The sequence below is a fragment of the Mesocricetus auratus genome, unplaced genomic scaffold (genome assembly GCF_017639785.1).
Source record: "Mesocricetus auratus isolate SY011 unplaced genomic scaffold, BCM_Maur_2.0 Super-Scaffold_100015, whole genome shotgun sequence".
NCBI lineage: Eukaryota > Metazoa > Chordata > Mammalia > Rodentia > Cricetidae > Mesocricetus > Mesocricetus auratus.
Window position 1 is genome coordinate 34,050,881 of NW_024429198.1, and position 23,736 is coordinate 34,074,616.

General features: G+C 40.9%; 1 pseudogene; it reads right to left on the reverse strand.

Moving 5' to 3' along the window:
- Positions 1 to 1,622: 1,622 nt before the first annotated feature.
- On the reverse strand, positions 1,623 to 1,723 carry LOC121144424 (annotated as a pseudogene).
- Positions 1,724 to 23,736: the final 22,013 nt, after the last annotated feature.

Consider the following 23,736-nt stretch of genomic DNA (forward strand, 5'->3'; position numbering starts at 1 on the left):
TTTTGTCCCCAATGGAACCATTGCATTTAGACTTAGGAAGTGAACAAAACTCACAAGACTAGTAAGTTACTGAAATGTGATAAATAGTGTCCCTCCTCAAGGATACACATGCAGTGACAATTGCTGGCAGAGGACTCTCCCACCAGTCTAGCTGCCTGCAAGTTTCTACGGAGGTCATGTCAAAGCAGCTGTCTTTAAGTCATGTGTATTCCTCTGAGCAATCCTTCACCCATATTCCTATAAGTAGTTCCAGGAAACACACTGGCTCACTAAGGTAGACTTGGTTGGAATGGTTTGTTTGGTCTGTCATATTTGTGTCAACCTCCCCAGGATAAGTTACACAATACACACTATGATAATGAGTCTATGCAGATCCAACAGTATAAACAATGGATGGGCCTGACCCAAGGGTGATCAAGATAGTCCTATTGCAAGTTATCCCTTTTCTATATAAAAATATTCCTCAACTCCCTATTGCCTATCTGCCTCCCAGGCTTGTCTGAGTGGATCAAGGCAATCCTCACTGTTGGGTGATCCGCTCTCCTGGCCACTGTATGTGCTCACCTGATGGAGTTAAAGTTAGCATGGAAACTCAGGATGGCAGATTCAGTAACTATGAGTTAGAGAGTGACCCACCTCGATGATGTACAAGTTCATGATGTTGAAGGGTGACTTGCCTTAAAGAGGACAAGGGGTGGAGGCAAGGGCTCCTGAGAGGCCATGAGGATACAGAAAAGGAGTTGTCTGTGGCATTTGGTTTCCCTGACCATTCTGTGGTCACCATCCAAGTTAGACCATGAGTGGGGAGCTTCTCTGAGGACCCCATCTTCTGATATCTTCTCCTATTTCTTTTTTCAAAGATTTGAAGTTCTTAGCATACAGGACTTTCACTTGCTTGGTTAGAGTTACATCAAGTTAATACAAGTTACAATTTGTATTATTTGTAGCTATTGTAAAGGGTGTTGTTTCCCTGATTTCTTTTTCAGCCCATTTTTCATTTGTATATAGGAGGGATACTGATTTTTGAGTTAATCTTGTATTCAGCTACTTGACTAAATGTATTTATCAGTCATTGGAATTCCCTGGTAGAATTTTGGGGTTGCTTATGTATACTATCATATTGTCTGTGAATAATGATACTTTGACTTCTTTCTTTTCTATTTGCATCACTTTGATCCACCTTAGCTGTCTTATTGCTCTACCTGGAATAGCTATGGAAAGAGTGGACAACCTTTCCATGTTCCTGATTTTAGTGGAATTGCTTTGCATTTCTCTCCATTTAATTTGATATTGGGTATTGTCTTGCTATATATTGCTTTTATTATGTTTAGGTATGTCCTTTGTATCTCTGATGTCTCTAAGACTTTTATCATGAAGGGGTCTTGGATTTTGTCAAAAGCTTTTACAGCATCTAATGAGGTGATCATGATATCTTTTTTCTTTCAGTTTGTGTATATGGTGGATCACATTGGCAGATTTTCATATGTTGAACCATCCCTGCATCATGGTGGATGATCTTTTTGATGTGTTCTTGGATTCGGTTTGTGAGTACTTTTGAGTATTTTTGCATCTATGTTCATGAGGGAGACTGATCTGTAATTGTTTTTTGTTGTTGTTGAGTCAAAAATATGGAAGGCTTCACAAATTTGCAGTGCCATCCTTAAACATGCTAATCTTCTTTGTATCATTCAAGTTTTAGTATATGTGCTGCCAAAATGAGCACTCTTGGAAGTTTCTAATCATTTCTTGCATTTAGGGGTGTGTTCTGTACCCCAGGGAGGTCTGCCCCAACTTCTGGAGCTCTTCTGTACTCCTAGGATTACAAGCCCACTTAACTGGGCATAGCATACAAAGATTTGAAATCAATTGAATACATCCTGGAGATCATAGGAAAAATTACAGTGAGCATGGTAAGAAACTGTCAAGCTGTGTCCTAGCTCTCTGGCCTTTTTGCATGTCTACCAACCTGAGCACACTGTTGTTCTCAGCCCTAGGCAGCATTTTGCTGCCAGTGTTTTGAATTTGAGGCATTGTAATAGTTGTGGAAGTATAAATCTTGTTTATTTTATATTTTCAACTGTTAAGTCACATTAAACATTGTTCTTTTTCCATTCCATTCCATTTGTCAGTTGCATATCTTTGGTGAGCTATCTGCTCAAATCTTTGACTCATTTTAAAATTCTTTTTATTGTTGAATATTAGGAAGTCACAGTGTATTGCAAATGGAGTTCTTAATTGGTCTAAAGTCATAAAAACCTAGAGTCAGATATAGAGAGAAAGGCTGAGAGATCAGAGAGAAGGAGCAAGCCAGAACCACACCTTATCTCCTCACCAGACAAGAGAGTGAGTTCCTGTTTCTCCCTGCTTACATCTGTTTCTGTTCAGCCATTGCCTTCCTGTCTGTCTGTGCAGACCTCCAGACCTCTATGGTTAGCTAGTGGCAAGCTTCACCCTCTGACCTTCAGAGAAGCTTTATTTCTACAAGCAAGGTATCACCACGGTGCATTTTAGATGCAGCCCTTTTATTAGATACGTGTTTCTACAAATATTTTCTGCTAAGATTTGGGATCTACCACCTTCCTTCCCTCCCGCCCTCCCTCCCTTTTTTCCTCCCTCCCTTGCTGTCTCCCTCTTTCTTTTCTTTTTCTATATCATTTATGAAGCAGAAATTTTAACTTTAAATTGTGCTTCTGGTGGTCTCAGAACTTACAGCCCAACTGAAGGTCAGTACATTTTTCCTGTTTCGTTGTACGAGTTTCATAATCTTACATTTTATATTTAGAGTTTATTTTCTTGTAAATTCTCTGTTTTTTGCTTTTTTTATGATGTTCAGTTATTCCAGTTAAATTTCCTTTTCTCTGTTTCAAAATGCTGGTTGGTGGTTTTGTATGGATTTATTTCTGGTGCATCTGAGTTTCATTTCTCACTGTCTGGTCTTTATCCCATGGTGTCTTTATTACTGGAGCTTTGTAGGAGGTTCCTGACTTTGTCTTTGTTATACTTTTGGCTGTATTGTACATCTTCTGCCTTTCCATATACATTGTAAAGCCAGTTTGCTAAAACCTTCAAAATGGTTTGCTGAGCTTTCAGTTATTATAGCTATAAGTAAATCTGGGAAGAAATAAAATATGGACAATATTAAATTTCCAATAGACAACAACTATATGCCCATTAACATAAACATTGTAATTCCTTTGTTTGTGCTTGTACTTTTAAACACAGAAACACCAAGTATGCTTCTTTTTAGACTTATACTATGTGTTCTATTGAGCTTGCAAACAGCATTATTTTGGTGTTTCAGTATCCAGTTGTCCAATGTTGTGCAATGTACTTCCCATACTCATTTCATTTCTTGGACCTTGGTATTCTTTCCTGTTAGTTCAGGAAAGGTTTCTTTCCCTTTGGGATCATCTACACAGATAGTTATGTCATGGATGAAAAGTCACATATTAGTCATTCTTTCCTTTCCCATTCAAGTCTTTTATTTTCTTGTCTTATTGTATGGGAGAGCACATCTATTACAGCATTGAACAGAACAGTGGGAGATGACACTCTTGGTTTGCTTTGTCTTAAGGGATGGTATATAAGATTTTCCCACAAGGAACTGTGTTAACGAGTTGGGGCTTTCTTATGAAGCCACCACTACATTGAAGAAATTTATACTCTGCCATTGTTTATAAGATTTCTACCTTCAATTATGTTGATTACCCCAGTTCTTTTTCTGTATCAAACAGTATGACTGTGTGTATTAATGTGACTTTCTACCCCACATCATTATCTGATAGCTGACACAGTCATTATCTTTGTTATGAATTCATTTGGTAGTCTGTATCTATGTTGGTTAGTGTCGTCCGTCAACTTGACACACCTAGAATCACCTGGGAGGTGTCCCAGTGAGGAATCATCTGGAGCAGGTTGGCTTGTGGATATGTCATTGTGGGGACTGTCTTGACTGTAACTGAGGTGTGAAGACCACTTTCAATTGGGATGACACTATTTCATGTGTTGGGCTCTGAACCGTGGAAGAGTAAAGAAAGCTGGGTGAAAGCAGGCAAACAAGTAGCATAGCTGTCTCTGCTCTGGGTTTGATGTGACCCGTTGCTTGAGTTCTTGCCTTGGTTTTCACAAAAGGATGACATGTAGCCTCAACCTGGAAAGCAAAACCCTGCCTCCCATGTGTTCCTTTTAGTCAGGATCTTTTATAATTGCAGTAGAAGTGAGTCTAGGGCAGAAATAAAGCAGACTTTTAAAGAGGCTTGGTGACCCTTATCATTTAATTTGGATGCCTGGCAACTATTTTGGGCACTCTGTGAGAATACCTAATTTTGTTGACAGCTGTAGTTACAACAGCTAGAATTCTATGACCTGCCACTCCCTATGTCTCTATGACACATTTGACTCAGCTGTATGTTCCCTGTGCTGACACTGGTGGACAACAGACAAATTCATTGTTTCAGTTCTGAACTGATGACGATAGATTTATAGCAATGTTAGTATGTGGAAGAGGCTATTTGCCAGTTAGGATATCACATGGCTCTAAAGAACTGTCATCCATCTATTAATACACAGATGCAATAGTATTTTTTGTTTAATCAAATCAGATTTATTTCTTACAAGTGATAGAGTAAAAAACAATCAAAACAAACAAACAAACCATGACTTTGTCAGTATTTAAAGTACTGTCGCACCTGCTGTGCGGCCTGCATCCGAGAATGTAGTAAGGTGGTCGGGATAGATGACACAGAGACCGGTCGGTTGCTTTAAGAAACTTTATGCTTCCCAAGTCAGCTTAGGAGGAGACTCCAAGTCCGCTTAGGAGAGAGAAGTCTCTCAGGAGAAGTCTCTTTAAGAAAAAACGCTTCCCCTTTTTAAGGACTTCTGCCATCCATCTACATACAATTCTTTCCAGACTTCTCACCCTCCTGGCTGGTGGTTTAATCTCCGGCCCCAGAATCAGGGAGACACCGCAGGGGGGACAGGAAGAAGCATCTAGCCGTAGGGGGTGTCAAAGTCATGGTTTTTCAGTGAGCCCTATCAAGAGCTTTATAGCACTGAATTGTTTTCAGTAAACATCTCACAGCTGCCTGCTCCCAGGCCGAAGGGGAAGTGGGTTTCTGCTCAAGGTCTGGTGTCCCCACAAAGTACCTCTGCCATTTGCTGCCATTTCCCCTAATTTCTTTCATCCCATATAAGAACATGATTGGTATATTTTTGGTGTCTTTCGCAAATAGAAAGGAGCAGCCCTGCTTGATGGTGCAGGCCTCAAATAACCCCTTTGACATGATTTACACACAGAAGAGAATCATTCTCTTCTCAGTAGAGGAGGTCTAAGGACACCAGGGACTTGGAATGACCTAAGGGCATCCTATCAGTAAGTCCCTGGGCTTAGTCTGACTTCCAGGAGGTGAGCAACTGACCCGTTACATGAGCTGACTTTAGTTCAAGGAACTTCAGTGTTGAACTTATTTGCTTTGAGAAACACAGATTCATTGATGGCACCCACAGCTTCATTTGTTTTTCTTTCTAATCCCTGACAATAGTATGTAAAATCTACTGAACTAGTTCTGCAGAGAGAGGTTTTTAAAAATATTATGGGAACTGGAAACATGGGGAGTTTTGTAAAGGTTCAGGGTCACATGCTGTCAGCATACACTAGGTCCTGCTGTCCTTCCCCTCCAGCCAAACCCTTCCTATAATTCCTGCTTCAGAGCAGTCCAGAGATGTTGTGTGTCTGCTGGGGGCTCACCTGGCGCTTTGGTTTGACATCAGAGTTTTAAGAAGACATGCCTGCACACGCCCATGTAATTGTAAGCACATTTCTACAGTGTAATATGCCATTAACAGAGAAGGCATGGTAATGAATATGTGTACATTCTATTTTTAAATTAAGTGAACTCCAATTTTCTGGTATAATTTATGTTTCTAAGAGGATAAAAACAGCTTACAGAGGAGTCCAAGGAGATAAAAAATGACTGGGGATCAGGGATTAACCCTCATCTGTACTTCTCAAGGTCTTAGATCCCAAGAACAAGCAAAATTAAAAAGCATGGGACTGATACTGACTTACAAACTTTCAAAATTTGCTCTATTAGAACCCTGAGCACACTCCAACTATGATGTCACTATTACCGCCACTGTTAACAAAATCAATGTTCTTCCATACTTACCTTCTTATATTTCCTACTAACCAGTAAGAAGTCAGCCTTGTGTTGGCTTTGGCCTCTCAAAATCAACACACCACTTTTTTTTTTTAAATCAATTCTCTCAGAGTGGGAAGAATGAAACCTTGGTGGCAAGTGGTTGCTTTCTGTCTGTTAATTCAGTGCCTGCTTCTGAGTGTGTAGCATGAGTGCTTCTGCATGTGTCTGCACGCAGTATGTGGTGTGGTGTGTATTTTATGTGTATGAATCTGTATGTAGTGTGTGTTTGCATGTGGTATGTATTCTATGTGTATGAATCTGTAGGTAGTGTATGTTTGTGTGTGGTGTGTATTCTATGTGCATGAATCTGCACGTAGTGTGTGTTTGTGTGTGGTGTGTATTCTGTGTGTATGAATATGCATGTAGTGGATGTTTGTGTGTGATGTGTATGAATCTGTATGTAGTGTGGGTTTCTGTGTGATGTGTATTCTATGTGCAGGAATCTATATATATAGTGTGTGTATGTGGTGTGTACTCCATGAACAGTCTCAAGTAATCCTCATAGAAGCTCAGTTTCCCAGAGCTTTAGTGACAGACCATGTCCACCTGGATAGTAGCTTCTATAGGACAATCCTTCCAGATAGGGCCTCAGGCAGCCTGTGCTCTGCATGGAGTACAAACTAGAAAGTGTAGTGATGTATTATTTATGATTTATTAAAGCTTGCCTCATGATTCAGAAAGCAAAGACAGCCTCAAGCTATAGAGATCAGACAGTGGTGGTACATACACCTTTAATCCCAGGACTCAGGAGACAAAGGTAGATAGATCTCTCTTAGTTCAAGGCCATCCAGGGCTACACGAGATTGAATCAGTGTAAAAGAATAACAGAGCTCACTCCTTTAGTCCTAGCTACTCCTTTAGGTATTTAAGACAGGAATAGGGCCTCAGAGTTGACATTCAGTCTCAGGATTCTCCAGTCATATTGAGGAGAGCATAGTAGTCTGGGAATGCAATCTGAGGTTTGGTGGAACCAGGATTGCCTTTCATTCTGAGGCAGAGGCAAGAGTTAGTGTCCGGCTGCTTTGCTTCTGATCTTCAGCTTGAAGCTTGAACCCGAATATAAATACAAGAAGGGGACCAGAAAACAGCCAGAGCATCCACAGTTCCTGTGGCCTGTATTCAATGCAAGTCCTTATGTAGCTGCAGATTATCCAGAGAAAGGCCATTCAGGTTTACACAGCCTATCTGAGGGTCAGAGAGACTCTTTGGGGGAAATGGAGGGTGTCCCCTGTAGACTGGACTGTGTGCTCATAACAGACAGAACCTTCATTTTTACAGGGATGGGAAGACATGGTGCATTGACTTTAGAGACAAGACTGTAAACCATGAAGGCAGGGCACTGCAAAAGGCTGTTGCATGCCACACTGTGCTTGCTGTCCACAACTGAACACAGGTACATGTGAACATTTTCTATAGTGACAGAGGCTGTTGATTGTCAGAGACAGCAGAGGCAAAGCTGTGTCCGGGACACTCCTGCACACAGTTTTCAGGATGAAGTTGTCTTGGCTGAAGGGACAAGGTCTTACATTCTGGTTTGGAAACCCAGATCCAGGGTAGATTTGGGTGTGTTGAGGAGTCATCTCCTGTCTGAGGTGATGAGTTTGTTTCTAGAGGTTAGAGTGGTCAGTACCATGAAGGGACTTCTGGGAAAACTGTAGGGTGACAGTGAGTACTACCCTAGAGTCAGAGTTACTGAGAATGCCGGGGCTTCCTGAGGTAAGGCTGGGAGGATTCTCTAGACACAGGGTCGGGGTCCAGAGACTGGGAGGCTCCCTCTGTTAATGTCAGGTGGGCTGACCCATTGGTTATGTGCATGGGACCTGCTCCTCTCCTGGATCTTCCTCATCTGGGGAGCAAATACTGGTCCCTCAGCCTGTTCTCTTGACACTTGGTCATGTCATAACTATAGCCTGATTTTCTCTGCTACCACAGAGAGGTCAGCTGTGTGAATTCTGATCTCCTCCTACCTCCCACAGACAGATTGGCTGTGAGATTTCTGAACATCCTGCTATTTCCTTGAATGAAGTGGGGCTTGAACCAAAGTCCCTATTGTGTAGCAAACTTAGATAAGCTGAGATCCCTTTTTAGCAGGTGGTGACTGTGTCTCAGATGGTAACAGCATTGACAACAGCCACAAGATCAACTTTGCAGTTCAGCTGAAATTTCTTCCAAGAGGGTTGCTGTATGAAATTAATAGGATTACAGATAATCCCCCCAAAGGAGAAGGCTCAGCTCTGAAAACTGACTGACATGTTTCGATAGCACTTAGACATCCTCTCTCACTGAGACACACAGCTTTCTTGAGCTGTGGGCAGCAGCGGGGGTCTCCATCTTTGGACAGGTGTATCTGTGTTGTCATCAGAAGTCAGCATGTGTTAGGGTAGAGAGTATGGCTTAAAACTGTCCCCTACACGTGTGTATGCTGTGGCTGCTTTCTCTACAATCCTACATTTGGAAGGAAACACCTGGGTGCAAAACCATGATGCTGCTTTCACTGTCTGAAGAAAAAATATCAGGGTTCCACTGTGTAAAATTTTAAATAAAAAAAATGTTTGGTAAGTCAGTGGCCAACACGGAAGAGGAGGCCAGTTAACAATTTAGTCAACACCATTTTCCCTTTTCCTCCCATCTACCCTTCTCCCTCCTTCAATTCTAGCCCTAACTTTTCTTTTTCTCTTCTTTTCATGCTTTGTTTCATACCTTCCAACAAGTCACAATTAATGAAACATCATGGAGACAGTTTTGCTATTTGATTTGGCAAAATTCAAATATAAGTAGTGATGCTGTCCTATGCTGCTGTTGCTCTGGGTAGACACATCTACTGTCTGTCACTTTCTGGAGGTGGCACTGTCCTCTCAGTACTGGGGCCATGTACAGACGCATCTTTGCTGAAGTCCATAGAAAACCCTCTTAAAATCAATTTAATGTCTTTTTTTATTCATTGGTATTAACAATTGCCTTCTGAGGATTCAGGAGTTCCTAGCCAAACTCCAGCTACAGTAGGCAGTAATGTTTTCAAAAAGCCAGAAAAGAAGGCTGCTGTCCAGCATTATCTTCTGGAGTTAAAATCTTCCATCTCGGAGGGAAACTTCTTAGCGATAGGCTGTATGTGGAGAGTAAAACAACAAGATATTTTAAGACAGGGTATTTCTAAAAGAGAGTGAAACACAGGGTGCTCTAGAACAGTGGTTCTCAACCTTCCTAATGCTGTGATACTTTAATACAGTTCCTCACGTTGTGGTGACCTTCAAACATAAAATTATTTTGTTGCTACTTCATATCTATAATTTTGCTACTGCTATGGTTCATAACATGAATATGTAATACGCAGGGTATCTGATATGTGAACTGTGTGAAAGTGTTATTTATCCCCTCAAAAGGGTTGTGACCCACAGGTTGAGAACCACTGTTCTAGGGAGAGGCAAAATACTCTTTTCTGCAGGGACACTTCTTTAAGACAGAAAGTAAACAACTCAAAATAATTTCAGGAAGTCCCTGAAACTGAACAAATTCACTAGGCTTCTCTTTGCACAAGAGTAAAGACTGCTGAGAGTCGCCCTTAGACAAGCCAAGCAGGAAAGACTCTCATACAAGGCACCTACAAGAAGCAGAGACCAACTGAGCTGCCTGGAAGAAACAAGGACCAGAGGAAAGGACACTTCCCAACCCGTTGAGCTGCATTTGAGCTATGTATTGTGCTCTAGGTTCCCAGCTTTTGTCAACTGTCAACCATGCTGGAGTGTGCTTTTGTGACCCAGCTGTGTTTTGAGTAAATTCTGTTCCTGTAAGTAACCCTTCACCCATGTTTTTATAGAGAACTCCAATAATACTGATTGGTTTGCCAAGCTAGACTTTTGTGATGTCTGTACTTTGGCCTGTTAGCAGTTACCTACCTGGGATGAGTAGATGTTCACTTCCCCCCATAAATAGTGTCACACAACAAAGCGTGTGTATGTATGCCTGTTTAGTATGTGTGTGTGTGTGCACAAGCACGTGTATGTGTGAATATGTTTTGTGCGTATGTGTGTGTGTGTGTGTGTGTCTGTGTGTAACAGGTAGGGAAGATTACTAGAAGAAGCAGAGGGCTCAGAAACATCCTTAAAATGTTTCTAGAGAAAGTTACTTATATCCCATGGGTGTTAAGTCTCACTGAAGTTACTCTTAACCGCCTGCTTCCCACATGGATCGTAATCAACATTATAGATCTTCACAAGAGGGAACTAAATTATCATGGTCCACATGGCCCTGCATGGTGCTTGTGGAAGCTGGTTTGTCATAAGCATGTGCTCTAGAGACATCTCACCCAGATGACTGTACACTACAGCTTCTTTGTAAGATCTAGGTTTTCTCTGCACAGAGAGGATCATGGGCTTTCCCAAGAGCAGCCGGTGACAGCAAGGGTTGAAGTCTTTTTAAAACTCTCCCTTTCAGGCAGCTTAGCAAAAGAACAAAACAACTCAAATTACCCCTCCAACTTGGAAATATAGAAATTATGGTCTCATTGTGAAAGAAGTGAGTGTACAAAGTCTTCCTGAGTCGCCTCTTTTATTCTCTCATTTTGATCTGTTTAGGGGAAGAAAGCAGAGCAGTAAATGAAGATCTCAGACACATGCTTTCTGGAGCACTTGGATATGTGAAAAATCAAATCAAACAACTTTTAATAATACAAGACTGCCAGAGGAAAATAAAACCGGAGCTGCTTCTGCAAAATAAAAAAGCAATTAGCCACTTTCTGATGCTCTTTCTTAGGGATGTACCTCAGGAAAACAAATGTCATGAAGCAGAGAAAAAAAATCTAATTCTTTCTAAAGGAAAAAAATAAGGGCCTATAACCATGGAAGTGGAGGAAAGGAGTACTTAATCTAAAATACAGCTGCCATTTACGCTGCAGAGTTCTATTTGCAGAGAGGACTCAGGGACCTTGACTGCTGGTCACCCAGGGCCAAGTGTTTAGTGACTGTATCTTCTTAAGCAGGTAAGGACATCAGAGGAGGAAACAGAGAACTGAACAACCCTTGAGAAAGCCTGCTAATATAGATCCTTGTTCCATTTTCATTCTGTTGCTAGGATAATACCATGGCCAAAATCAACCCAAGGAAGACAGAATTTTTTTCATCATATATGCCCAGGTCATACTTTATTATTGAAGAAAGGCAGGACAGAAGTAAGACAGGATCCAGGAGGAAGGTTTCTTTGTTCTAGGCCTTGCCTCTGAGGCTCATGCTGATCTACAGCTGAGAACCACCTGCCTCAGGATGATGCTGTCACACTGTGGGCTAGGTCTTCCTGCAGCAATTTCAAATCAAGAAAATTCTCCACCTCATGACCATAGGGTAATCTGATTGAGGCTATTGCCTTAATCAAGGTTTTTCTTGGAGGGTGGCTGGAGGCTACATCAAATTGACAATCAGTGCTAACTAGGGAAACTTTTTTCGTCTAATAGACAGTTTCCATGCTTCTGTCTTGAATTATAGCCTAAATTTCACACCAAAGAGCAGGCTTTGAAAAAGTAAACACGGAGAATGAGGGGCAGCTCGTGCTTTGACTCATCAATTTGTTTGACTCATCCTTAATATTGTGTGTCCCCTCATGTCCTTCCAGCATGATCCATACCAAAGAAGACCTATGGATGTAACTCGAAGTGTTTGCCCTTGGCTGGGAATTAGGTGACAATCTAATGACTTGGATTTGGATTATCTGGAATCTATGCTTCTCAGGCAGATTCAAATGTAAAGATCCTTAGAATAGACCCTTTATCAAAGGTCGTGCTTTGGTCATTAAGCAAGATTGGATGACTCGAGCTCACAAGCTCAGGCCCAAGGGTAGTACCTATTGTGGAAGCAATTGCCTGATTCCAAGGTTTCATAGAGAGGAAACTTTATGCATTAACAACACCAACTGCTTATGAGTTATTTTTAACTTATAAATGCACAAGATCACAATCAGCCAATGTAACTACATGTTGTGATTTTTTTCTTAAATATTTTTCAACTACCCAGTCTTGGTCACCTCCAGTAGTACTGGAAGTGTTACATGTCACCACAGGTTGTTTATTCTGTGGCTTGCCTTTGTGGTTATTGTCCAGACTAAACAGGAGAACCCAAGTCTTCCTATGGAAATTGGCTAGAGGTTAAGATGTGCTGAGAATTTTAAACCACACTAAGTTTTTTGCTTTAAATACTGGTATTTTCCCCTTTAAATGATTGAAGCTGGAGAGAACACTCAGTGGTTCAGAGCATGTGTGGCTCCTGCAGAGGACCTGAGTTTGATTTCCAGTGCCTATGTCAAACAGCTCACAACCACCTGTAACTCCAGCTCCAAGGAATCTGATGCCCTTGGCCTTTAAGGCAACAACACACTTATGTGTGTGCTCACGTACCCCCCCCAAATAAACCTATAAACACATAATGGAAAATGATACTTGTGTATTTGATAGACAGCTGTTAGAACCTTTCAGTGTGCCTAGCTACCTTGAGCAGGGTCAACAATGCTACTACTTAAGCTGGCCTGTCACAACAGCCTAGCTGCTTTGAAGTCTTCAGAGATGTTCTGACGTCCCAATGTGGCTACAAGAAACACTGCTTCTGATATGACTCCTGGGTTGGGAGACCTTGTTCTGGCCACAAGTATTGTGAGTAATAGAGTAATACACATGAATGTGTAAGTGTCTCCATGGTACACTGACTTCAGGCATATATTCCAGAATGGGGCAGCTGGATCATAGGGTAATTCTATTTCCCCTCCCCTCAATACTAATTTCCACAGTGGCTGTGTCTGTTATTTTACCATCAGTAGTTGAGAAGTGTTCCCTTTCTCTCACATCATCACCGGCATCTGTTGTCATTTATTTTCTTGGTGATGGTCATTCTGACTAGTTCAGTGTTGTGTAAATTTGCATTGCTCTGGTGGCTAAGGATATTGGACATTTTTTGGATTGTTTATTGGCCTGCCATAGTTCTTCCTCAAGAACTTTCTGTTCAGCTCATTAGTCACCTTATTGATTGTATGATTTGGGCTTTTGTTTTCTTGGTGTTTAGGTTTTGGAGTTAATTACAGATTTTAGATATTAATCCCCTGTCAGAGGAATAGTTGGAAAATATTGCATTTATCTTTGTAGGCTATGCTTTCACTCTTGATTACCTCTGATGTTGTGTAGACATTTTCTGATTTCTGTGCAGTCGGCTTGTCACTTCTTAATGCTGCTTCTTGCGTTGCTGGAGACCTTTTTAGAAAGTCCTTGTCTATGCCTGCTTCTATTGTGACCTCCAGCCCTGCAACAGCAATTTCTTTGCTTCATTTTCTTCCATTTTTCCTGACTTTTACATCCATGTTGATTACTTTTTCAGCCATTTTGCTTGAACTTTCAACTAAGCTTTCTGAACCAGCTGACATTTCCTGAGGTCACTGAATTTCATCCAAAGATAAAAAATGACTCATTTTTCTTTCCTAATGATGCTATTTGATGGATGGCTTATTTTTTTGTCAGCCCCTGTGACTTTTAATGAGGAATGTACAGTCATTTGAATCATTGTTCCCCTGTACATAATTTTGCTGTATTTCTCTAGCTGTGTTTCCTTGTCTGAGGCACTTAGCTATAGGTCATGAAGTTACAAGTGTCTTCTTGGATATCACCTGTCTGGTCTGATGAGGCTCCTGAAGCAGGGAAGACCTCTTCCATTCATTGCCTCAAACAAGTTGTCTCCTACTTAGGTTCTTTCATGTGCGCATGGCTGTATATACACATGACTGTATGTGTACATGACTGTATAAACACATGACTGTATGTGCACATGACTATATAAACACATGACTGTATGTGCACATGACTGTATATACACATGACTGTAAAGGGAAGCCTTTCCTTGAGAGAAGCCTTCCCGCCAGCCTGGTTCTAGTGCCGCATCAGTCCCAAATAAACACACAGGAGGCTATATTAATTATGAAGCTGTTGGCCTTGCTTGTTTCTTACTGACTAGCTCTGACTTAAGTAATTACCCCATAATTGTTAATCTAAGTATTTCTCTTACCGGAGAATAGTTCCGGGCTTCCTACCCCATGGCGTCACATCTTGACTCTCTGTGTTCTCCTTCCCAGAGTTCTCCTGGACTCCTAGTCCCACCTATCTTGGTTCCTTATTGGCCCAACAGTGCTTTATTGACATATACATAGGACTTCCCCCATCATCTCCTCTTTTCTGTCTAAACAAAAAAAGTCTTAACTTTAACATAGTCAAATTATATAAAACAGAACAGTTATCAAGTAAGAACATAGTTACAATATTTTGTCTATTAACATTTAGCAAGATTTAAAGAAAATATCATCTATCTCATTCTTGTGAGTCCAAAGTCCTATATGTAGCTTATTTTTTATCATAACTAAGGAAAACTATAATTATAACTATCTGTCTTCAACTCCATCAAAGACCACACAAGGATAATATATAAACACTAGGATTGACAGAGACATCTTGCTGCCTGGATTGTCACCCGAAGTTCCTCTGTAACGTTGGGGCATCCATCTTCAGCCTATAGGCCACAATGTGTCCAGAAGATTTCTCAGCAAAGCAGGAAATTTCAAACTGTCCATCTGCATTGGCAGTCTGTCAGTCATTTTTCTTTGTCCTGCAGAAAGTCTCGTAGACTCTTCCATGAATCAGGAACCCTGTAAGACTGAGTTCAGCAGTCACTTTCCTGTGGGTCCTGCATGTCCAGATTATACAGCAACAGTCAAGCAGTACAGGCAAGAGCAGTTTCGTGCCCAAATGGCTAATCTTGCCATGTTGAAAGCAAACTCCAAAACAAGTTTCTTCAATGCCCATCTCAGAAGGAATTGGTGCTGCCAGGAGCAGACATTTCTCATTGTCAAGAAAAACCCTAAATCATTTTAAATGCCATTTTCTGAAGGTCTTTGAAAGGTTTGAAGACTATCTGTCTCAAATATATTTCTGTATATCTACAAAACCTGATTTACCTAACTATAAGTTCTGACTATTATAAGTAACTATCTATAGTCTATTTAATTATGTATTATGATTTAAAAGATCACTATAAGCACAATACTTAATCAAGAGGAGAAATGTACACAACACAAAATTGACCTTGAATTTGTATCAATAAATGAAAAACAATACCCATACCATAATTCCCCTTTTTACCATTTAAAAGAGATTGGCTGTGATCATTATAGCCGATTATAAACAACCCCATGTAAATGAAAACAAAGATTTATAAACAAGATGGGAATTAGGACATCACTCTTTCCAAACTGCTTCGTGCTGGAAGGGGGCACTGTTCATACCATGGGGATCATGACAAAACTCAGAAACCTGTATAAGTCCTTATTTTCAGGGTCTGTGAAGCTGCATCATCTTAGCTGTCTCAATTGTTGGAACACCTGGTCCACTGCTTCCGGGGGTCTTGGTTCATCAAATCACAGAAGCCTGGAAGGAATCCTCAGCTTTTCATTTTCTGTAGAAACATAAATAAAAACTCCTTTCCCAAGTAACATATCCTTATACTTAAATTTTGAAATCAAGGCATTTTCAAAAGATAGAAGTTGGATTAATTCAGCAGCATTTATAATCGAGTGTATTTTAGCAGTTGTTCCTTCCTGAGCAATCAAAAAACTGAAAAACACAATAGTGTACAGTATCCAGGCTCTCTGTGTATTTTCCATCTTTACATGGCTTATTTATTTATCTATTATTACTTTATTTCTTTTACTTTTATTTATTTTTCTCTGAGACAGGGTTTCTCTTTGGAAATCTGCCTACCTCTGCCTCTGCAGCAAATCCTACTGGGGTGCGCCACCACAGCCAGCTTCTCTGTGTATTTACCACTATGCCGTTTGTTTTTCTCTCTCAATCTTACGTATATTTTTAAACATACTGTAAACCTTTAGAAGTTTTTCTTCATCCAAGTCTGACTTTACTGTAAATCTTTACGTTTTTCTGGCCACGTGTCTTATCTGTAAAACCGTGGCTGTTTTAAACTGCCATTTTTCCAAGATGGCGGGCATAAGCGTGACTCCTGCTGCTGGCTTGGAGATGTGGTCACTGCCACTTCCAGCTGTAGTACAACTTTTAAATCGTTAGCAAAGCCTCTTAAAAGAACCTTGCTGTTTTTTTTTTTATGCTGAGTCAGGATGACTGCCTTAAGCAAGCCGCGAGTCTCTGCTTGCCACTAGCAAAACAGAGCCCACCTGAGAAAAATGCTGCTACCAAGAACCCATTTTTTTCTCCATTCTTTTGTTTATAAAATTCCTTCAAAGCTTTTGTCATTCTATGTGGAAATTCATGATCCCACTTCTGAACACCATTATGTAAAGAGAAACCTTTTCCTTTCACTTCCTTTTATATCTACCTGTGTCAGTTTACATGTCCCCGCCCTCATGGGCGGATAGCTTTGTGGGGTTCACTCCTACACATGACTGTATGTGTACATGACTGTATAAACACTTGACTGTATGTGTACATGACTGTATTGCTCATGACTGTATGTGTACATGACTGTATGTGCACATGACTGTATGTGCACATGACTGTATGTTCTTGTGATTGTGTATGCACATGACTATATGTGCATGTGACTGTATATACATATGACTGTATGTGTACATGACTGTATTGCTCATGACTGTATGTGCACATGACTGTATGTTCTTGTGATTGTGTATTCACATGAGTATATGTGCACATGACTGTATATGCACATGACTTTCTGTGCAAGTGACTGCAGGTATCCACAGAGGCTAGAAAAGGACATCAGATCTCCTGGAACTAGAGTTGTGGGCAATGTGAGCTATCCAAAATCAATGATTGGAACCAGAATCTGGTCCTGCAAGAGCAGCAAGTGCTCCTTACTGCTGCTCCATCTCTTAACATCAGGTTTAATTTTTAACCTTAAATTTCAATTAGTTTATGTTTCTCAGCTGAAAATTTCTGTCTTCCCTCTTTGTACACCTCTTTCCTTGTTGTTTGTAGCAATCCATATAATGCTTTTTCTAATATTTAATGCATCTATATCATGTGTTGCTTTGCATATCCTGACAAGCATTTCCATTTATGTAACTCATCACTTTTTCCCTTGTTCTATGTATTCCAAATATTTGGGTGTTGGGACATGCAGACCCTGGAGCCTCGAGAATCTATGGAAAGTGGTAATTTCTTTAACTTATTGGGGTAAGATCATCTGCTGTTAGTGGTATTAATGTTTTAGGTCAGTACTTCCAATCTTTATGTTATTTGACTTATTAATAGGATGACTTTTACATTTTAAGTCCTGTCTTGTTTTATAACATACTATAAGTTTGCACAGTAAAGTTAGAAGCAGTATATGGCAACTATTCCCTTTACTTTTTCTAAATCACCAACTCTGTTGTTTGTGGTTTTGTTCTGCTGCCTCCATATTGTTTCGTTGCTATAACTATTTATTAACATATGCCCCTTTTATTAGGTAAGGGATAGCATATTATGTATCCTTTTTATTTTCATATCAACTAAATGACATTTAGCCCAGTGAAATAATTTGCATAATCATGGCATATTATTGAAAATATGTGATTATGTCAATAATTGCTCCTATTCCCTCATGAATTCTGGCTTAAATGGATCAGTAGCTTGTCTTATTAAATTATTTAATGCATCTGAGACTGTATTATGCTCTGGTAATAGGATTTCCTTTGTCTTCTATGAGTTGAACTTCTGTAGTCAGCATTGAAATTTTGGTTTAAGAACAAAAATTGTTTTGTTGTTTATAACTCATTCCATTAATGCGGTAGTTTTGGAATTAGGACATTTAATTCTTTGTTTAACTTTGATATACTTCTTCTTCAACCCCCCTCCCCCCACTGTTCCTTTAGAACAATTCACACTTCTTTGTACAAAGCTCAGTGGTTACAGACCTGAGCACATGGCTATGACAGGTCTCAGGTAAGAGTCACAGATTGGTCCTTCCTTCCTCTCTGGTCTCCCCAGGAAGATAGAGATTCTAATTCTGTCATACTTACAGATGCTGGTTAGATGTGCCCCAAGGTCAAAGCTCTGATGTTCTGGTGCCTCAAGACAACTGGCTTTCCCACCAGACAGCATCGTTGCTGGCAGTCGGCCGTTGCATTGAGAAGTAGAAGGAATTTCTCCGACCTTATTGGTGAGCATATGGCAGGCTCTCATTTCCTCCCTAAATCAGATGATATTACTAGAACTGGGTCATTATGCACACATCGTAATCTATCGTTAAGCCCAACAAAGTAATATTTAGCTAGGGCTTTAATTGTGCTACTGGGATTTATCTCTGCTTTTCAAAGGAAAAAAAGAGTCAAGCAGAATGGAATGGGGGAAGAAGCACTGAGTTTTACATTTTAATAAAGGAGGTTGTCATTCTTGACAAACAGTGCTGTCACTGAGCAATTACTTATCCTGATAAGGGTGGAGTCATGGCCATATTTGATTGCCGGAAGTGGGAATATGTTATTGAGAAGAGCTGACATTGTACCCCCGAAGTTTGGTTCAAATTAACGCAATGAGGTTGAGTCTCCATCATTTTCCTATTAAAAATAAATCTATTCTAAATGCATGTCTTCTTTGTTCATTTCTTTAGGCCCTTTCTATGAATATCTTCTGCCTCTATGCTATGAGGACATTCCATTTTTGTGTGGATGCATGAGTGTATGTGAGTGTACATACATGTGCTCATGCATGTAGGTGCAGGCATGTGCATCCCATGGAGTGTGTGTGTAAACCAAAAGACAATGACATTTGCTTGTTACTCACTGCCTTTTCTCTTCTTTTGAGACAAGGTCTTTTTGCTACTGTGTAAGTCAGGCTGGCTGGCTTAGTGACTTTTGGAGATTCCTTTGTCTCTGCCTCCTGCCTCCCTGAAGGTGTGCCAGAGTAACAGAAACTTGCATAGCTGCATGTTGCCTCATGTGAGTCTGAGGATTGGAAGTCACATTGCACCCTTGTGTGCAAGGATCTTCACTAAACTGAAGATAAATGAGAAATGGATGTTTTATTGGGGACACTTACAAGAGAATAGTAAAGAACCACTGCCACCTTCTTGCTCCAGAAGATGCAGTCTCTGCCTTTCCATCAGATCTGTGACCCGAGAAAGAGAGAGAGAGAGAGAGAGAGAGAGAGAGAGAGAGAGAGAGAGAGAGAGAGAGAGAGAGAGAGAGAGAGAGAGAGACGTCACCCTGGGTTTCTCCACCTTCTGGTCAGGTCCACACCTGAAGCACCACCCAAAGGGGCATAACCAGTAACACAAATTCCCTGGCAAGGCGAGATGCCACTACACACAACCTTTCATTTCTTAATTGCTTTTTAAAAATTCATATTCAGGAGCAAAATTGTGCAAATCTGCAGAGTGTGTTTGTTTTGTGTCTGTACCTTTAACTGAACCCAAGGCCTAATCTACTGAGGAAGGATGCTTATTGGCCTCAAATCACATCAGATTATAGTCACCTGCAGTCTAGGGTCTTGTCTTCAGTGAGCAACAAGATATGCCAGTGTAAAAGTCCACTTATTGGAATAATTTTTCTCCTACACATGCTCTCTGTTGGAAGAAGGGGTGTAAGAAGTTATAAACGTCATTCTTCTGACCTTGGAAGTGTCTCCTCTTTGGCCTCCTGTTTAGAGAACCCACTCACCTCCATCATCTGGAGATGAAGACCTGTCTCCTCTACTGTCGTAATTAACAAACATGTAACAAACAAGCAACTTATTAACCAGCATCTTAACAGACACAGTGGATAATGAATCCTGGTACATAGTTAAAGACTTTTCACAATTAAAAAGATTTATGAGCCAAGCCACTTCATGAATGCCTGAGGACTAGGGAGTCATGCGTTCTTGTGGAAAACAGATAGGGTAAGCATGACATTGTGTCTGCAGCTGGGTGTGATCCAGGAAGGACACTTTGCAGCTGGCATTTTGGATTCTTGGCTACATCTGAAATGATATGACGGTCTTCGGATGGGTGTCACTGTCTTCCCAGCTTCATGGCAAGCAGAAATTCCATATGCCCATGCTGTGACTTGGGATGCACACATGGGAACCATCTAGTAACAAAGGTGGGGGGCAGTCCCAGAGTTTCAGCCTCTGCCTTGTGCCTAGGCTCAGGCGAGACCAGATGGCCCAGACTTGCCTTGGCTCTGTGCACAGCCCACCATTATACTGGGATCGTTCAATACTCAGTTAGAGAAGAAAACGACATAGAAATCAGCAGGAAAACTACTGGGAAAAGATTGCATGTGACTCAAGATTTGGGATAAGAGACCTGAAAGAATGAGAGCCAGTGATATTTTCTGTATTCAGTTTAAACTGGGCTTTATCACAGAGACAAATGTAGACACATAATAACGAGTTTTCTACAGAGCATACACCTCGCTGCATAGACTTAGCATTCTGCCTAGGGGTGGTTCGCTGGCATTTGTCTTCATGTAGCAGATTGTTAATGGGGATCCCAGCAGGGCTCCTGGGCACAGCAGTATTTCCTGGGAAGGGTCGCCTCTACTTTTGCTGGAAAATACACAGATGTTTCTGATAACAACAATTATGAAATATTTCAGGAATTCTCAAAGCCCTGCTAAGAGGTTCTGCGCCTCAGTTCTGTTTTGGGAGGTTTTAGGAATGTCAGTCCAGGAAAATAAAATGACCTTGAGTTACAGATAGGAAATGAAGACACACAGCCATGGTCTTCTTCCTGGAATCCAAGCTGTTGAGAAGTTGATTCTCTCTCCTTCTCTCTTTATCTGTGCATGCACATTTGCATATGTGTGTGTGTGTGTGTGTGTGTGTGTGTGTGTAAGAGAGAGAGAGAGACAGAGAGAGACAGAGAGAGGGGGTGATGAGGTATTCTTCTACTCTACTAGGGTTTTCTAGAAAATGTAGTCTAGAACCATGGGGGAGTAATTTGCTATTAGGTGTCAACTAGCCTTCCTATTTGGGGTGTATCTGTGGCAGGCCTGGCTGTCCTGATGACACTCAGTGACATTTCCTGAAGCTGGAGAGGCTCTGTACAGCATCACGCAAAGAGAAAAGGAGCTCACCCTTGTGCAGTCCCTGTTGCTGATGCTTCTAGTTTAGGGGGAAGCTCTGGCTCCCTCACCCGGTGTCTGCCAGCTCTCTGCCAAACTTGAACTTGAATAGAGCATATCAGAGAGCTATGAATTTCATTTACTTCACCAAATATGTGTGGGGTGTGAAGCTAGGGAGTTACAACACTGCTTTATTGAATCATGAGAAATATCCTGAGAGGTAGGGATTGGCTACATTGGAATATATGGAAGATTAGGTCATAATGACTAAATTTATTCTTTTTTATTTTAACTCTCTTGCTTCAAGAATAAATTCGAAGTGCATGTCTAATAATATTTGTATAGCATTCCTTTGCCTCCATCTTCTGCCTCAGAGATCAGAGTCATCATCTTGTCCATTTGCAGAGAACATGGCACTGCTTTCTTACTCAATTCTAAGATTTTTGCAATTTTGAAGTTTACTCTATAGCATTTATCTTTGAAAAAGAATTCAGCTCTGTAGACGTCTGAGGATTCTTTCCCCCAAGAAAATAGCTTTTCCTTTGTTTTGGGAGGCAGCCAAACTTCAGTTGATTTATTTATTTATCTGTTTATTTACTTATTTAATATTTATTTATTTATTTTTTACTTTTCATTGAAACTAAATTTCAAGACTTTCCAAAGAAGAGGGTCGAGGGGCAAGCAGAAGCCATCTCTGACCATGGAGCTGGTTTGAGCTTCTCCACCAGTGTGTTCACCATAAAGTGGCTTGTTCATTCTAGTTCAACCCATACTTAATTCTGAACAATAGGTCTTATTTTCCTCAGCGGAGGGATCTGGGAACCAATAGATTACCTTTGAACACTGGCGCACCACTGCAGGTCACACACAGCCACCTTGCCCCTAAATTTGAGGCTGTTATGCAGCCAGATGCTGGGCAGGGCTACTTGTTAAATTGCATTCTGTGCTCCTAGGCTTCTTTTGTGATTGAACAGTTGTGTAGAAAAGCATCCACATTTACCAAGTCGTCTCCCCCAAGAGGAAGCCTGGCAATGACGTGTTAATGGCACTGTTTTATACTGCGCAACAAATTTAGCCCACCCCTAGAGGCACAGCAAATTTTGATATATTCTGCCTCTCTTTAATGGTGCTTATCTGTCTGGTATTTAATTTGCAACTTGTTATCCATTACTCATGCTGTTTGCCAATTTCTCTTGTGTTTTTCATACCATTGTCAAATTAACTTTTTACTGGAATATGCTTGGGAAAGTAAGGTACCCTGACTAAGGTACCCTGGTTTGTCATTTGTGTTTCTCTTTGCCTGAGCAGTTTCTAGAACTTTGGCATTGTACAGACTGTAGGTCACAGCAAGGCTCGTACGACGATGAGCTTTGTTGTGAGGTCATTTCTATCTCCCATCTAAACACTTATCAACTGTATTATGCATGCCAATCATACACATAAATAAGTAAGCATACTAACCTGACAGGGCGAGCTCCACTTTTTCAAGAAACTGTTAAGTTACAGTAACAATTATCCTTTTATCTTTTTAAGAGAGTAGAAGTTAGAAGGAGAGAGGGAGAAAAGAAATAGCATTGCCATACTTTCATTTTTTAGTTAATACCTCATTCTTTATATTTGATGCTTGAATGTCTCCCCCACTCCAGGAAGCAAAAGAAAAATATCTGTCCCTTAGCTCCCACACTCTTGATTGACTATGTTTCTAAAAGTTACAGGTTGGTAGTGACAAGAATATTCTACTTTGATCTGAGAAGCCGCTAAATGGTGTGTGTGTGCGCGCGCGTGTGTGTGCGTGTGTGTGTGTTTGTGTGTGCGTGTGTGTGTGCGTGTGTGTGTGCGTGTGTGTTTATGTGTGTTCCTATGTGCATCTGTGAATGCATTGTTGGGGGTCTGTACATACAACTGTCTGTGAATTTGTGTATTCATTAGACTGTGTCTGTGCATATCGGTGTGTATGTAACTGGAGGAGGGTGGTAATACCAGGGTGCTAAGGAGAAAATGACAGGTGGAGCTCTACACATAGGACAACACTGCATTTGGATGACAGTGCTGGTTGCTGAGTGACTTCCAGTGACACCTATAGTCATTGCGAGCTAACAGCTAGTGTGGTGAGAGCCCCAAGGATCAGGTTAGGCGTGGACCAAACACAAGCAAGAAGGATCCTGGGCTTAACTTTTGCAGGATGTGACTTTGAGAGAGGAACCCAGAATGTGGATGTGCACATGACAGCTTCCTATCTTATTCTCTTTGGCACTAACATCCCCCTTAGGCTCTCTGAAAATCTGGGTAACAAAAAGATTCCCATAAACTTTTCCAGTTCTTTTTCACTGTGGAAGCCCAGAGGACTGAATGACTACATCAACCTTAGTTTTGCAGCCTCCGGGCCTTGTGGTATCATTCAGGGTTGTTGAAAAGTTACCAAACAAGCCCAGGGAAATCTCTCCACTGCATGGGTTTTGGATCTGAGACATGAGTGAGAACAATTAACTTAGCTTCTGTGTGG